The following is a 14,144-nucleotide window of genomic DNA, read 5'->3' on the forward strand; positions in this document are numbered from 1 at the left end:
AGAGCTTTCTTTTGGTGGTATTTGATCACCTCTGCGGTTTTTATTTTTTGCGCAACAAATAAAAAAAGACCAAAAATTTTGAAAAAAAACAAGTTTTTCTTTGTTTCTGTTAAAACTTTTTTGTAAATAAGTACGTTTTCTTCTTCAATGACGGGCACTGATATGGCTGCACTGACGGGCACTGATACGGCGGCACTGATGGGCACCGATGAGATGGCACCAATGAGGTGGCACTGATGAGGTGGCACTGACGGGCACTGATGATGGGCACTGATAGGCGGCACTGATGGGCACTGATAGGCGGCACTGATGGGCACTGATAGGTGGCACTGGTATGCGGCACTGATGGGCACTCATAGGTGGCACAGATGGGCACTTATAGGCGGCACTGATGGGCACTCATAGGTGGCATTGATGGGCACTCATAGGTGGCATTAATGGTTACTTATGGGTGGCACTGATAGTTGGCACAGATGGGCATGGATGGGCACTGATAGATGGGCACTGATGGGCATGGATGGGCACTGACAGGTGGCATGAATGGACACTGATGGGTGGCACTGATGGCACTGCTTGTTTGCAGTGATGCCCCTAAGGGTGGCATTGCTGGGCATCACTGCAACATAATGGTGCAAATCAGTGCCCATTTGTGGGCACTGATTGGCACAGATTTGGCACACTGGGCACATGTGGATGGCCATGGGGTACATACCTGGCCATCCACATGTTGCCCCTTCCCTGGTGGTCCTAGTGGCGATCCCTGGTGGTCCAGTGTGGTGATCTGCGGGGGGGCTGCACTGATAAACAATCAGCGCAGACCCCCCCTGCCAGGAGAGCCGCCGATCGGCTCTCCTCTAATCGCGTCTGTCAGACGCGAGTGAGGAAGAGCCGATCAACAGCTCTTCCTATTGACAGCGTGATCAGCCGTGATTGGACACGGCTGATCACGTGGTAAAGAGCCTCCGCCGGAGGCTTTTTACCAAGATCAGTGTAGCGGTGTGTCAGACTGACACACCGCTCCACCGATCGCCGCGATGCGCGCCCCCGGGGGCGCGCTGCGGCATGTTATCCTGCTGGACGTCATATGACGTCCAGTCAGGATAACAGAACCACTTCCCGGACGTCAATCCGCTATAGGGCGGGCGGGAAGTGGTTAAAGAATTTCTTGGGATTTTTTTTGCTCTCCTCCACTATCTGTCTTTCGTGTTCTATCTTAGCCACCCTAATTGCACCCTTACATTTCTGGTTGCATTCTTTATAAAGTCTGAATGCTGATGATGATTCCTCAACCTTGTATTTTTTGAAGGCCTTCTTCTTTGCTTTTATATGCATTTTTACATTGGCATTAAGCCATCCAGGACTTTTGTTCACTTTTTTAAATGTATTACCTAATGGAATGCATTGCTCTTAATGCTCTTAAAACAAACCCATCTCTCCTACGTGTTCTTTGTTCCTAAGATTTTATCCCAATTCATACCTTCTAACAAGGTTCATAGTTTAGGGAAGTTGGCTCTTTTGAAATTCAGAGAAGAGGGGAGAAAGAGCAGCGCCGCTCCAAGCGTAATAAATAAGTTGAAAAAGAGCTTTAATATGCTTAAAATACACTCACATTCTGGCAGTGTTAATCAGGCATTTGGATGAAAGTTTGTTCTCTCAACTGTGCTAAATGTTCCCTCGGTTTCATGGCTGGGCAGCAGTGATGAAACAGTCCCCGACCTCTGCAGTGGCATCCATAGCTCCGAGGCTGAAGGTATCACACACAGGCACGTCAGCAGGAATTCGCCACAGACTGCAAGGTTCAGCAGACCAACACTGTGTTTCAGAGGCGCAATAATATACTTCTATTGAGCAAGGATTGATATGGACATGTGCAAAGCAGGGGGCTGTGTGTTATTAATGAATTGGCAATACAAAAATCATGTATAGGTAAAATCAGAGGACAAAAGAAATAAGAATAAGGGTGATATTACTAGAATAGAGTAAGTAGAAAGAGAGAGAGAGAGAGAGAGAGAGAGAGAGAGAGAGAGAGAGAGAGAGAAAGAGAATAAGATAATATAATAAAAATAAAAATAAAATGCATTAAGTGCATTAAGGTGAAAAACACCTGTCAGTGACCAGCCCCCAGACACCCCCCCCCTGTTTTACTGGTCTCGGGAGCGCACCCGCAAGGTAACCCCCCAGGAGAGCGCTTCTCCCAGGGGGTTATCTGATGCGGGGAGGAGCCAAGAGAGCCGAAGAGGGACCCCAGAAGACGAGGTTCGGGGCCATTCTGTGCAAAACGAGCTGTACAGTGGAAGTAAGTATGACATGTTTGTTATTTAAAAAAAAAAAAAATTTACCTTTAGTGTCACTTTAACCACTTCCCTGCCGGTCAATAGCATATTGATGTGGTAGTGGTTGCGTTATTTTGACTGGGCGTCATATGACGTCCAGCAGAATAACATGCCGGCGCGCGCCCGATCGTGTGAGGAGAGAGCAGGGATCAGTAAGTGAGATCAGTGTCTTGTCTTTACAGTTTTACTGTGCACAACACGCCCCCCCCCAATAAAGAGGACCTATCACACTGCCCAGCCAATCAGCCCATCTGTCAACCACCCCATCTGTCAAAAAGCCCATCTGTCAATCAGCCGATCTGTCACAGGCCCACCGACATCGGTACCACCACACAGGCTACCAGTACCGCCATCGGTACCACCACCAGTACCGCCACTAGTACCGTCATCAGGCCCACCATCTATACTGCCATACAGGCCACTACCAGTATCGCCACTAGTGCCGCCATCGGTACCACCACCACCTGTACCGCTGTCGGTACCACCATCGGTACCACCACCACCCGTACCGCCACCTGTACCGCCACCACCACCTGTACCGCCATCGGTACCACCACCTGTACCACCATCGGTACCACCACCCATACCGCCACCATCACCACCACCCGTACCGCCGTCGGTACCACCACCCGTACCGCCATTGGTACCACCACCACCCATACCGCCATCTGTACCACCACACAGGCTGCCACTAATACCTCCATCGGTACCACTATCACCAGCAGTACCATTACACAGGCACGCCAATAAGCACTGCCATAATGCCCCAAAGGGTTTACACACCTGAGGAGGCATATGATATTCTTGCCATGTCAGATGATGAGAGCAGCGGGGAGCTCCCATCATCCGATTCTGGTTCGGAATACGAGCCAGTGGAGGATAGTGGATCAGAGTCTGAGTCCGCAGAGGAAACCGTCCCTCCCAGAAGAATGAGATCAGGATCAAGATCAGAACCAAGATCAGGAGATCTGCCCACCACCAGCAGTGCCAGACCCCAGGAAGAGGAGCCCAGTACAAGTACTGGAAATACACGCCCGACCCGAAGAATCCAGCCCCAGTCCTACCTTCCCGATGCCCTGGCAAACCCCTTATGGTTGCCTGCCAACTCAGGATCTGCTATCATCCCCCCTTTCACCACACAGCCAGGTGTGCAGCCCGACACTACAAATTTTTCTCAATTTGATTATTTTTCTTTATTTTTCCCACAAGATTTTCTGCAGAATATGGTGGATCAAACTAATTTGTATGCATGCCCATATATTCCGCTGTCATGTCCAGGATAAGATTCGACATGATTATGAGTTTTCTCCACTTCAATGACAATTTACAGTGCCCTCCCCGAGATCATCCCAACCACTACAAATTGTACAAGATACGCCCCTAATAAATTCCTTTTCCCAGCGATTTAGAGAAGTTTTCATCCCAGACCAAAAAATTTGTGTGGACGAGTCCCTCATACATTTCACTGGCCGACTGCACTTTAAGTAGTATATACCAAACAAGAGAGCCAGGTATGGGCTGAAATTAAATAAATTATGTGATCGAGCCACTGGATACGTCTTCACATTCCAGATCTTTGAAGGCAAAGACTCCCAGCTCCAGCCCCGTGACTGCCCCACATATATTGTAACCAGTGGAAAAATTGGGAGCTGGCATACCACTGAAAAAGGATACCATTTATATGTCGACAACTATTATCCCCTTCCCGCCGAGCGTACGCAGATGTGCGTACTCGGCTTTCCGGTGTTATACCGGGATGATGTCCGCAGCTGCAGGCATCATCCTGGTACCATTTTTTACAGCGAGCGATCGGCTTTCCGGGTATAAAAACCGATGCGGCTGAAAGCTGCTCGGCTGTTATACCGGAGCAGCGGCAGGGAACGTCCCCCCCTCCCGCCGCCGTATGATCGGGAGGCCCGGTGACCAATCGGCTGCCTCCGGCAGCTGGGGACGGGCTGGAACGAAGTTGTGGGCAGCTTCGTTCCAGTCTTCTAAATGTAAACGCGGAAGCGACGTCATGACGTCACTTCCCGTTTACTCGGCTGCCAATGGCGCCGATTTTAAAAAGATACACAGTATTCAGAATCGCCGTTTTCAGCGATCTGAATACTTTGAAGTGCAAAGGAGGGATTGGGGGTCGGGGTTTTAGACCCCCGATCCCTCCATAAAGAGTACCTGTCACCACCTATTACTGTCACAAGGGATGTGACAACAATATATGTCATCAAAATTTTTTTTATAACACAATTTATAAATATAAAAATTAATAAAATAAATAAGAAAAAAAAAATTTTGTTAAAGCGCCCCCGTCCCTGCGAGCTCTCACAGCAAAGAAAATGCATACGGAAGTCGCGTCCGCATATGTAAACGGTGTTCAAATCACAGATGTGAGGTATCGCCGCCATCGTCAGAGCGAGAGCAATAATTCTAGCACTAAAACTCCTCTGTAACTCTAACCTGGTAACCGCAAAAAAATTGAAAGCGTCGCCTATGGAAATTCTTAGGTACCGTAGTTTGTCGCCATTCCACGAGTGCGTGCAATTATAAAGCGTGACATGTTTGGTATCTATTTACTCGGCGTAACATCATCTTTCATATTATATAAAAAAAATTGGGGTAAATTTACTATTTGGTTTTTTTAAAATTCATGAAAGTGTCCCTTTTCTCAAAAATTTGCGTTTAAAACACCGCTGCACAAATACTGTGTGATATAAAATATTGCAACAATCTCCATTTTATTCTCTAGATTCTCTGCTAAAAAATATATATATAATGTTTGGGGGTTCTAAGTAATTTTCTAGCGAAAAATACAGATTTTAACTTGTAAACACCAAATTTTAAAAAAAAGGCTTAGTCATGAAAGGGTTAAACCAGCCTGGCCCTTTTTTGTCATCTTTACAGTAAAAAAACCCTGGTCTGCGGTACCTTAAAAAAAAAATGGAAGGGATTCCCACAAAATCTGTTGACAAAAAAAATTGCAAAACGGAGAATCGGCATTCATGGGGAACGAGGAGGTGTTGGACATGAAGTGGAGGGACAAGAAATATGTCCACATCCTCTCTACCATCCACAATGACACCGTGGTGGAGATCCAAAGAAGACGCGGCCCCATTGTAAAGCCCGAATGTGTCCACGACTACAATATGTATATGGGGGGGTGGGGGGGGGGGTGGATTTAAACGATCAGATGCTACAGCTCTATTTATCAACCAGAAAGTCCCGTTATTGGTACAAGAAAGTTGCGTTTTACCTGTTTCAAATGGCCCTTTTTAATTTGTTTGTCTGCTACCAAAAAGCAACTCAAAACCAATAAATCACCTACCTCAAGTATATTGAAGATATCGTCACTGCCCTCATTTACCAACAAGGTCCCACCCCAGGAAGCATTCGCTCTGATAGTGTGAGTCGACTTCACGAGTAACACTTTCCCTATAGCATTCCCCCCACAGAATCTGGAAGAAGATGCCAAAAGAAATGCCATGTATGCAGCAGAGGAGGAGTAAGAAGAGATTCCAGCTATTATTGTCCCCAATGCCCTCCCAACCTGGCCTGTACATCGGAGATTGCTTCAAAAATTATCATCCATCCATCCAATATTAGTTCCCTTTATTATTGCCAGACTGCCATTTCCCCATTTGCCTGCTACTATGTTAATTAACTGACCCTGGCCTGTTTACCGACGATATCTTTGCTTGACAATTTAAAACACGTTTCTGACTTCCACGTGCACCAACCTCAGCCTGTTTACCGACGATGCCTCTGCCTGCAGATTTAAACCACGTTTCTGACTTCCATGTGCACCAACCTTGGCCTGTTAATCGACCATGTTTTTGCCTGCCACTTGGACTGATCTTTTGGCCATCTATTTTAGTACACAGGGGTCTCACATATGTGAGGGGCTTCAGAATAGCGTTCTGAGTAGAGAAAACCAGTTTTTCGTTTTCTGTGCTCCCAGAACAGGGTCTGGTTGCCCGGAGGCTTCAAAGTGATTTGGGTGGGAGAAGCCTCTACCCCTGTCCCCTGGCCCTAAGCTTGATGGTCCTTCCTGCTGCCTGGACCAATGCTTTGGCTGTGCTGACCATATTGCTGCCTGTAATGACCCATGACATTATGGACCATGTTTCTTCCTGCTGTTTGGACCAATATTTTGGCTGCGTTGACCATATATCTGCCTGCTGCCTCTACTGACTTTGGACAGTATTTTTGCCGGGACACCTCCGCCTGCTACCTTAACCTATGCTTTAGCTGTGCTCTGGCTGTGCTGACAGTATCTCTGCCTGTACGAACTATGGACAGTATTCCTGCCTGCTGCCTGGATGATTGCTTTTGCTTTCGCTGACCTCATTCCTGCCTGCTGCCTGGACCGATGCTCTCCTCTGTGGACCACTGCACTTCTAAAACCACAGATAATCTTTTGTTATTTGGTATGTACCTGCTATGTGTTAGAAATATGAAGGGCCTTCAAAAATGTGATCAGTAGTCAGAAAATGATATGTGTAATTAATGCTGCTAGAATGCCTGGAGGTGCTACTTGGATTTTGGGCCTCTGTATGTGGCCAGGCTGTGTAAAAGTCTCAAACATGTGGTATCGCCATACTCAGGAGGAGTAGCAGAATGTATTTTGGGGTGTAATTTTTGCTATGTACATGCTATGCGTTATAAATATCTTATAAATGGACAACTTTGTGTAAAAAAAATGCATTTTCATTTTTTTCCACATTTTCCAAAAACTTCTGGAAAAAATGAACCGTTCAAAAGACTCATTATGCCTCATAGATTATACGTTGGGGTGTTTTCTTTTCGAAATGGGGTCATTTTGTGGACAATTCCATTGTCCTGGTGCTCCAGGGCCTTCAAAAGTGTAATAGGTGGTTGAGAAATTAGATGTGCAATTTATGCTTGTAGAACGCCTGAAAGTGCTACTTCAATGTTGGGCCTTTGTATGTGGCCAGACTGTGTAAAAGCCTCACACATGTGGTATCGCCATACTCAGGAGGAGTAGGGGAATGCATTTTGGGGTGTCATTTCTGCTATGTACATGCTATGTGTTAGAAATATCTTATAAATGGACAACTTTGTGTAAAAAAAAAAATGCATTTTAATTTTTTTCCACATTTTCCGAAACCTTCTGGAAAAAAATAAACCGTTCAAAAGACTCATTATGCCTCATAGATTTTACGTTGGGGTATGTGCTTTCCAAAATGGGGTCATTTTGTGACTAATACCATTGTCCTGGTGCTCCAGGGCCTTCAAAAGTGTAATAGGTGGTTGAGAAAGGATATGTGCAATTTATGCTTGTAGAACGCCTGAAAGTGCTACTTCAATGTAGGGCCTTTGTATGTGGCCAGGCTGTGTAAAAGTCTCACACATGTGGTATCCCCATACTCAGTAGGAGTAGAGGAATGCATTTTGGGGTGTCATTTTTGCTATGTACTTGCTATGTGTTAGAAATATCTTATAAATGGACAACTTTGTGTAAAAAAAAAAAAGCATTTTCAGTTTTTTCCACTTTTTCCAAAACCTTCTGCAAAAAAATAAACCATTCAAAAGACTCAATATGCCTCATAGATTATATGTTGGGGTTTGTGCTTTCCAAAATGGGGTCATTTTGTGGATAATTCCATTGTCCTGGTGCTCCAGAGCCTTCAAAAGTGTAATAGGTGGTTAAGAAAGGATAAGTGCATTTTCATTTTTTCTCTACATTTTCCAAAAACTTTTGGAAAAAAATGAACCATTCAAAAGACTCATTATTCCTCATAGATTATACGTTGGGGTGTGTGCTTTCCAAAATGGGGTCATTTTGTGAATAATTCCATTGTCCTGGTGCTCCAGGGATTTCAAATGTGTAATAGGTGGTTGAGAAAGGACATGTGCAATGTATGCTTGTAGAACGTCTGAAAGTGCTACTTCAATGTTGGGCCTTTGTATGTGGCCAAGTTGTGTAAAAGTCTCACACATACTCAGGAGGAGTAGAGGAATGCATTTTGGGAAGTCATTTTTGCTATGTACATGCTATGTGTTAGAAATATATTATAAATGGACAACTTTGTGTAAAAAAAAAAAATGCATTTTCATTTTTTTTCCACATTTTCCAAAACCTTCTGGAAAAAAATTAATTGTTCAAAAGACTCATTATGCCTCATAAATTATATGTTGGGGTGTGTGCTTTCCAAAATGGGGTCATTATGAGGATAATTCCATTGTCCTGGTGCTCCAGGGCCTTCAAAAGTGTAATAGGTGGTTGAGAAAGGAAAAATGCATTTTCATTTTTTTTCCACATTTTCCAAAAACTTTTGGAAAAAAATGAACCGTTCAAAAGACTCATTATGTCTCATAGACTATACGTTGGGGTGTGTGCTTTCCAAAATGGGGTCATTTTGTGAATAATTCCATTGTTCTGGTGCTCCAGGGCCTTCAAAAGTGTAATAGGTGGTTGAGAAAGGATATGTGCAATTTATGCTTGTAGAACGCCTGAAAGCGCTACTTCAATGTTGGGCCTTTGTATGTGGCCAGGCTGTGTAAAAGTCTCACACATGTGGTATCGCCATACTCAGGAGGAGTAGAGGAATGCATTTTGGGGTGTCATTTTTGCTATGTACTTGCTATGTGTTAGAAATATCTTATAAATGGACAACTTTGTGTAAAAAAAATGCATTTTCATTTTTCTTCCACTTTTTCCAAAACCTTCTGCAAAAAAATGAACCGTTCAAAAGACTCATTATGCCTCATAGATTATACGTTGGGGTGTTTTCTTTCCAAAATGGAAAATACCATTGTCCTGGTGTTCCAGGGCCTTCAAAAGTGTAATAGGTGGTTGAGAAAGGATATGTGCAATTTATGCTTGTAGAACGCTTGAAGGTGCTACTTCAATGTTGGGCTTCTGTATGTGGCCAGGCTGTGTAAAAGTCTCACACATGTGGTATTGCTATACTCAGGAGGAGTAGCAGAATGTATTTTGGGGTGTAGTTGCAATTATGCATATGCTGTGTGAGAGAAATAACCTGTTAATATGACCTGTTTGTGTAAAAAAATATATATATATATTAATTTTCCCAAGAATTGTGGGAAAAAATTACAACTTCCAAAAATTCACCATGCCTCTTAGTAAATACCTTGGACTATCTACTTTCCAAAAAGGGGTCATTTGGGGGGTATTTGTACTTTCCTGGCTTGTTAGTGTCTCAAGAAATGAGAAAGGCCTTCAGTACATCAGGTGTGATCTGATGTGATCAATTTTCAGTGATCGGCACCATAGTTTGTAGACTTTATAACTTTCACAAAGACCAAATAATATACACTAATTTTGGTTATTTTACAATAGAAACTAAAAAAGTGTGTTTTTTTTTCAAAATTTTGGCTGTTTTTTTCGCTTATATCGCAAAAAATAAAAAACCCAGTAGTGATTGAATACCACCAAAAGCTCTATTTGTGAGAAGAAAATGATAAACATTTTGTGTGGATACAGTGTAGCATGACTGAGTAATTGTCATTCAAAGTGTGAGAGCACTGAAAGCTGAAAATTGGTCTGGGCGGGAAGGTGCATAAGTGCCTGGTATTGAAGTGGTTAAGCATATTAAAGCTCTTTTCTTTATCGTACATCACGGGACACAGAGCACCATAATAATGACTATTTGGGTTATACGCTACCTTTAGGTTATTGGACACTGGCAACCAATAGTAAGACGGTTCCTCCCATATAACCCCTCCTACACAGGAAGTACCTCATTTTTTTCGCCAGTGTCTTGAAGGTGATGGTCATGGCTGTTGAAGCTCTTCAAAATTCTTCAATGATGTCCCAGTGAGGACGTTATAATCAGATCCATTCGGATGGCATAAGAAAGCTAAAGTGGATGGTACCCGAGCCTCGATTCAAGAGCAAGGTTTTGCCTGTAACGTGTCCTAAATGGCGCTGGACCCTTGTTAAGTTGGTATTCCTGGTCAAACTTGCCCAAGGTAAACCAGAAGGGTGCATTACAGGTCCAAGGGTGTGGACCCCAAAGAATGGGGGACCCAGTCCTTGAAGGTCCTCAGAGGCGCTACCCGCAGTGATGGGGGAAGATTGGGCCTGGTAAAACAGGCCCTGCGGCTTGGGACGGTGAGTACTCCCTTTGGGAATTTTTATATATTTCCTCTGTTTTCCACTGAAAAAAAAAAAAACCTTAGTAACTTGTGTCTAAGATTACAGACTGGCCGGTATGGCGTGCACTTATGGCGGGGCATGCGCGGGTGTGCGCATGTGCAGCGTGCACGCCGCCGTTGTGCGCGCCGTCGGTGTGCACGTGCACTGCTGCAATGCGCATCTCGGTTGCACCGCGTGCGCTGCGTGCGTCAGGGCACGGCGGAGGCGCCGTGCATGCCGCTGATCACGTGGGCGCGCGTGCGCTCAATGCACTGTCAGGTTAGGCTTTATAAGGAATGGAGCTCCTGATGTGCTTGGGGACAGCACAGAGCGATACTTGGGCACGTGAGTCTGGAGGTTTTTGGACACGGTTGCGACAGGTTGGACGCTGGTTACAGCTTGTGGAGAGTATTTTTTCCTCGTATGTGAGCAATGTCTTCCAGTAAACGAGGTACAGGGAGCAGGGCAAGCACAGGGGTAAGAGTACCTCCCTTAAAAGCAGGAGACCAACCCCATGCTGATGCAGCCTCAGTCTCCCCTGAAAGACCTGCGGCATCTGGCCTGGCTGAGCCATTGCATTTGTCAGGCATAGTGGCCACTACCAATATTCCTGCCTCGGCTTATGTTACAAAGGATGATTTGGCATCTGCCTTAGCGGGCCTTGAAGGCAAAATAGCTGGCATGATTGCATCTGTAACACAGGGAGGGAAGAAGCGTAATAGATCTCCCTCCCCTGAACCCGGGCCAAGTGGAGAATCACTAAAGCACCAGGACTCTTATAGCCAGATGGGTCCAGGTGATCTGGAACCAGAGTGGGCAGAGGATTTGGAGGAGGTGGCCATAAAAGACCGGGAAGAAGGAGAGGCTGAAGAATCCTCAGCCAAGGACTCTGGTTCAGAGGAGCCAATTTCAGCCTCCCATTACCAAAAATTGTTTATCCAATCTCTGACTGAGATGGTACGAGTTGGGTTTAAGTTACTCCCAGTTCAGGAATATGGACTTTCCTGTTCTACTTTGGGATCCTTGCGACCTCAGCAAGGTTCCCAAGCATTTCCTTTGCATCCATTATTGGAGCAGGTGGTTTACGCAGACTGGGATCATCCTGACAGGATATACTTACCTCCAAAAAGGTTTTCTACCTTATATCCTATAGAGGAAAAGTTCAGGAAGAAATGGGATACACCTTTGGTGGACGCCGCCATTTCTTCAGTTAATAAGAGTTTAACCTGTCCACTGGATAATGCCCAGGTATTTAAGGATTCGGCCGATAAAAAGCTAGAGTCCTTATTAAAAGCCTCTTTTGCAGTGGCTGGTGCAGCAGTTCAGCCAGCAGTTGCAGCTATTGGGATTTGCCAATCCCTAAAAGACCACTTTAAAAAACCTAGGAGGAACCTACCGAGGAATTGTCGAAGCTTCCTCATGCTTTATGTTTTGCAGTGAACGCATTGAAAGACTCAATCCAGCAGATGTCTCGTTTTGTGTTGCTGTCAATACATATGCGCAGGGTCTTGTGGCTAAAGAACTGGTCTGCTGAGACGCCATGCAAAAAGCTACTCACAGCTTTTCCATTCCATGGAGAACGCTTGTTTGGCGAGGATCTGGATAAATATATCCAAAAGATCTCAGGAGGAAAGAGTGCCCTGCTCCTTACTAAAAGGAGAAGTAAGCAACCCTCTTTTAAAATTCCCAATGCTCCGGGGCTTAGTGCTTCTTCCCCCAAGCGGTATCGACGGCCTCAGCCGTCTGGGTTTAAAAAACCTCAGGGTCAGAGGAAGCCCTGGACCCAAATGCCAGCCAAGTCCAACAAGTCAACCTTGTGAAGGGGCGCCCCCGCACTCACGGGTGGGGGGCAGGCTTCGATTGTTTTTGGATGCCTGGGAAGAACTGGTCCAAGACAGATGGGTCATTTCCACTGTAACACAGGGTTACAGAATAGAGTTCTGGGAAATTCCTCCAAACCCTTTTCTGTACCCAAGGGTTCCGTCAGATCCAGAGAAAAAGATATGCCTGTTCTTAGCTTTGCAGCATCTGCAAAAGCAGAAGGTAATTGTCAAGGTTCCGCACGAAGAAAGATTAAAGGGGTTTTACTCAAACCTTTTCACTGTGCCGAAACCAAATGGGGAAGTAAGGCCCTTTTTTGGACCTCAAGGCTTTCAAACGCTTTGTAAACGTCCGGTCCTTCCGTATGGAGTCGGCTCATTCAATAATAAAATCTCTGAGAAAAGGAGATTATTTAGCGTCCATAGATATCAAGGACGCGTACCTTCATGTACCGATCTTCGGTCCACATAAAAGGTTTCTGCGTTTCACAGTAGAGGGCCGTCATTTTCAATTTGTGGCACTGCCATTCGGTCTAGCCATGGCCCCCAGGGTTTTCACAAAGATTCTGGCCCCGGGGTTGGCATCCCTAATCACCAGCGGCCTGGAGAGTGGTAACTACAGATGCCAGTCATCTCGGCTGGGGAGCAGTCCTGGAGGAGGCGTCTGTCCAGGGAGTATGGTCCCAGGCAGAAAGGACCTTACCCATCAATCTATTGGAGATTCGGGCAGCTCGTCTGGCTCTCCGCTTCTGGACATCCAGGTTGTGGGGTCTTCCTGTCCGAGTCTAGTCTGACAACTCCACGGTAGTGGCATATATCAACCACGAGGGAGGTACCAGAAGCCGGGCAGCCCAAAGAGAAGTAAATCACATATTGACTTGGGCAGAAAAGCATGTGCCGTTTCTTTCAGCAGTGTTTATACCAGGGGTGGACAATTGGCAGTCAGACTTCCTAAGTCGCCAAAAATTCTTGCCAAGGGAATGGTCCCTGCATCCCGAAGTTTTTCTACAGATCTGCCAACACTGGGGGACCCCAGATGTGGATTTGCTGGCATCCAGATTCAATACCAAACTGGACAGGTTTGTATCCAGAACCAAGCATCCGCTTGCTGTCGGGACAGACGCATTATTAGTTCCTTGGGATCAGCATGCTCTGATATATGCTTTCCCTCCGATCCAAATTCTGCCGCACTTACTACGCAGAATACAGGATGAGCGAAAGCCAGCGATCCTGGTAGCCCCAGCGTGGCCCCGGAGATCCTGGTACTCAGAGATTGTGAAGTTGGCAGTGGGGGACCCATTGGCCCTTCCGTGCCGTCCAGACCTGTTCTCTCAAGGACCCATATTCCATCCTTCTTTACGGTTGCTGAATTTGATGGCATGGCTATTGAGACCAGAGTATTAACGGGCCGTGATATTACGGGTTCAGTCTTGTCTACCCTGATAAATGCTAGAAAGTCCGTTTCTAGAACTATTTACTATAGAGTCTGGAAGTCATACATTTCCTGGTGTGAGGCAAGGAAGTGGAACCCTCGCAAGCAGGGGTGGACTGATAACTCATGGGGCCCCCGGGCATTAGGAGATTATGGGGCCCCCAGGCAATCAGAGATTATGGGGCCACACAGTATACAATCACACAGTATACAATCACACAGTATACACATACATGTACACACAGTATACACAGACAGATGTAAAAAAAAAACACAGATTTATACATACTGTCCCTGGTTTTACTGAGGCTGGCAACCCTGATGGGGCCCCCTAGTGGCCCAGGGCCCTCGGGCAGTGCCCGAGTGGCTCAATGGTCAGTCCGCCCCTGCTCGCAAGTATATGATTGGGAGAGTTCTTGCCTTTCTTCAAGAGGGAGTAG

Source organism: Aquarana catesbeiana, linkage group LG03, assembly GCF_042186555.1.
Source record: "Aquarana catesbeiana isolate 2022-GZ linkage group LG03, ASM4218655v1, whole genome shotgun sequence".
Lineage (NCBI taxonomy): Eukaryota > Metazoa > Chordata > Amphibia > Anura > Ranidae > Aquarana > Aquarana catesbeiana.